Here is a 3,949-nt window from a genome sequence, read left to right as displayed (position 1 = left end):
CTCCTCTAGCTTATCTCTCCACCCTTCAGGCTCTCTGCCTTTATTCCTGATGAAGGGCTTTTGCCCGAAACGTCGATTTTGCTGAAGCTCCTCGATGCTGCCTGACCTGCTGTGCTCTTCCAGCACCACTAATCCAGAATCTGGTTTCCAGCATCTGCAGTCATTGTTTTTACCACCTTTTGATAGTTGTGCAGCAATTGACAAGGGTGTTTAAGTCTCTGGTGGGATAGAACATTTTGGATGTGGTCATCCAGTAGTTTAATGATATGCAGGAAGGGAGAGGATGGGCGACCATCAGGCAGTGAAGGACAAAAGCCAGTGGTGCAGGAATCCCTTCTGTATTTGACTTGCCAATTAGAATTCCATTCAAATGCTGATGAAAGTGATTGTTTGGGGAATATCAATACACTATTTATTCAACATCCAGACCTGCTAGATCATCAATCTACAGCCCACCAATCCTAACAGCTCCCAGATTAATAATCAGAGTATCAATGTGGTTAGTGCGGTGCAGAGGTGAACTTAATGATTGTCAATAACCATCAGGCTATTAATAATTATTTTGTATCTTACCTATAGTCTGTCAAACAAGGAGTTGGTGAGTGAAATCTGTCTGTATGCACACAAATATGAGTGCAGAAGATTATTTTAAACAACTAAGGAGAGAATAGGGCCCCTTAAAGATCAACAAGGTCATCTATGTGCCGAATCACAGGAGATGGGAGAGATAGTAAATCAATATTTTGCATCAGTATCTACTGTGGATAAAGTATGGCAGCTAGGGAACTTGGAGAAATAAATAGTGATGGCTTGGAAACAGTCCAAATTAGAGAAGGGGAGGAGCTGGAGGTGTTAAGAAGCATTTAGGTAGATAAACCTCTGGGATCTAATCAAATTGTGGGAAACTAGGGAACAAACTGCAACACCTCTAAACAGGGATATTTGTGTCAGCTGCATCTACGGCTGAGGTGCCAAGAGGTTGGCCAGTGGCTGTAAATGGAAGCCTGGGAACTACAGGCTGATGAATCTGATGTAGTTTGTTGGAAGGGATTCTGAGAGATAGGATTTACATGCATTTGGAAAGGCAAGGACTGAATCGTGATAGTCAGCATGACTTTGTGTCATGGGAAATAGTGTTTTGACTTGACTGAGTCTTTTGAGGATATTGTCAAGGAGATAGAAGAGGGTAGATCAGTAGTACTTTAGTAGTACTAAACCAGTAGTACTTTAACAAGGCCCCACATGGTGGACACATCTATAAAGTTAGATCATATGGGACTCAGGAAGACCTTGCCCACTGGTTACAAAATTGGCTTGACAATAGGAGACAAAGGGTGGTGGTGGAGGATTATTCTTTGGACTGAAGGCCTGTGATCAGGATGTTCCACAGGGATCAATGCTGGGTCCACTGTTGTTTGTCATTTATATAAATGATTTGGATGAGAATATAGGAAGCATGGTTAGTAAGTTTGTGGGTGACACCAAATTGGTGACATAGTGGACAGTGAAAAAGGTTATCTAAGATTACAAAGAGATCTTGATCAATTGGGCCAATGGGCTGAAGAATTTAGTTTAGATAAATGAGATGTTGCATTTTGGTCAGACAAACTAGGGCAGGACTTACACAGTTACTGTTAGGACCATGGAGAGCAGAGAGACCTCAGAGCTCAAGTACATAGTTCCTTGAAAATTTTGTCACAGGTAGACAGAGTGGTAAAGGAGGTGTTTGGCATGCTTGTTTTCATTGATCAGATTATTGAATGTCGGAGTTTGGACATCATGTTGCAGTTGTCCAGGATGTTAGCAAGGCCACTTTTGATGAACTGTGTACCGTTCTGGTCTCCTTGTTAAAGAAATGATAATATTCAATTGGACAGGGTGCATAAAAGATTTACCAGAATGTTGCCAGGATTGGATGGCTTGAGATATAAGGAGAGTTTGGATAGACTTAGACTTTTCTTATTGGAACATGGGAGTTTGAGGGAAGACCTTATAGAAGTTTATAAATTCATGAGGGGCATAGATAAGGCGAATAGCAAAGGTCTTTTCCCTGGAATGGGAAGTTCAAAACTAGACGGTGATACCTTTAAGGTGAGAGGAGAAAGATTTAAATCGGACCGAGGGGTGACTCTTGCTCCACAGAAGGTGGTTTGTATGTGAAATGAACTGCCAGAGGAAGTAGTAGATGAAAATACAATTACAACATTTAAAAGGCATGATTAAGAAAGATTTAGAAGGATTTGGGCCAAACGCAGGCAGATAAGACTAGTCTAGTTTGGGAAACTTGGTCAGATGAGACCGAAGGGTCTGTTTCTGTGCTAAATGACTCTATCTGGTGGAACACAAGTGTGGAACATTGCTAGTGTTGTGAAAGACAATTAAAATTTACAATAACTCTTGTCCAAAGAGTTATTGTAAATTTTCAACTTCAATTACTGGTTGAAGTTTCACATTTAGAAACTTCAGCCAGTAATTGATTACAACACATTTTTGATAAAATACAATTATCACAGAAGCAAAGTCAGCTATCAATTCCCAGAATCTGATATGTTGTAAATAAGCTAACTTCATATAGTAACTAAAAAATCATACAAGAGACAATTCACAACTAACATGCACTTACTTAATTCACTGAAATATGAACATTGTAGAACTTTTTCATAGTGAGTGGGCAAGAAAATCTTTCTTCCACCCTTTTACTAATTTATATGCCAGAACCAGCAACCAGTTAAACCACAGCCTGTGAAGAATCATCATTCTAACATTTCACGTCCCAACATGAAAAACTGCGACACTCATTAATGCTTCATGAGTGAATAGACCGAAATGACTAACAACCCTATTAAAGATAGACCACAATGGGTTGACGTCACTTCCCATATTGGAACTGTTAGCGGTGTTTCAATCTGTGGATGTCAAATTTCCAAAATTGGTGATGACACAAAATTGGCCAGGATTGTAAACAGTGTTAACGACAACATAAAATGACAACAGGGTATTGATTAGGCAACTGGGCAAAGCTGTGCCTGATGCATCTTAATACAAGCAAGTGTGAGATGATCCATTTCAGACCGTAAAAGAATAGATCAGGGTTTTTTTTTAAGACAGCACTAAGTTAAGTACAGTGGATATATAATGAGATTTAGGATTTAGGTGTGCAGCTGTATAAAACGCTATAAACAGGCATAAAAAAAGCTTCCACATCCTTCATGCGGTGACCAGATCTGGACGCAATACTCCAGGTGTGGCCTTACCAGTGTCTTGTACAGCTGAAGCACGACCTCATGGCTCCAAAACTCAATCCCGCTACCAATAAACACCAACACACCATATGAGGAGAAAGTGAGGTCTGCAGATGCTGGAGATCAGAGCTGGAAATGTGTTGCTGGAAAAGCGCAGCAGGGCAGGCAGCATCCAGGGAACAGGAGAATCGACGTTTCGGGCATAAGCCCTTCTTCAGGAATGGGGAAAGTTTGTCCAGCAGGCTAAGATAAAAGGTAGGGAGGAGGGACTTGGGAGAGGGGCGTCGGAAATGTGATAGGTGGAAAGAGGTCAAGGTGAGGGTGATAGGTCAGACTGGGGTGGGGGCGGAGAGGTCGGGAAGAAGATTGCAGGTTAGGAAGGCGGTGCTGAATTCGATGGATTTGACTGAGACAAGGTGGGGGGAGGGGAAATGAGGAAACTGGTGAAACCCGAGTTCATCCCTTGTGGTTGGAGGATTCCTCGCCGGTAGATGAGGCGTTCTTCCTCCAACCGTCGTTTCGCTGTGGTCTGACGATGGAGGAGTCCAAAGACCTGCATATCCTTGGTGGAGTGGGAGGGGGAATTGAAATGTTGAGCTCCAGGGTGGTTGGGTTGGTTGGTCCGGGTGTCCCAGAGGTGTTCTCTGAAACGCTCCGCAAGTAGCCGGCCTGTCTCCCCAATATAGAGGAGGCCACATCGGGTGCAG

The 3,949-nt window shown here is 42.5% G+C and overlaps 1 long non-coding RNA gene across 1 annotated transcript in view; it reads right to left on the bottom strand.

The window, feature by feature from the left end:
- Positions 1 to 3,286, bottom strand: part of LOC122555142 — a 45,778-nt gene extending 42,492 nt beyond the window's left edge. The window contains exon 1 of the long non-coding RNA XR_006313187.1: positions 3,255 to 3,286. This is a non-coding gene — a long non-coding RNA (uncharacterized LOC122555142). The remainder of the gene's footprint in view (positions 1 to 3,254) is intronic.
- Between the last annotated feature and the right edge of the window lie 663 nt (positions 3,287 to 3,949).

This window comes from Chiloscyllium plagiosum, chromosome 1, assembly GCF_004010195.1.
Source record: "Chiloscyllium plagiosum isolate BGI_BamShark_2017 chromosome 1, ASM401019v2, whole genome shotgun sequence".
NCBI classification, from domain to species: Eukaryota; Metazoa; Chordata; class Chondrichthyes; order Orectolobiformes; family Hemiscylliidae; genus Chiloscyllium; species Chiloscyllium plagiosum.
The sequence above is the reverse complement of the archived record's forward strand: the minus strand, read 5'-3'. Positions and strand labels throughout refer to the sequence as shown.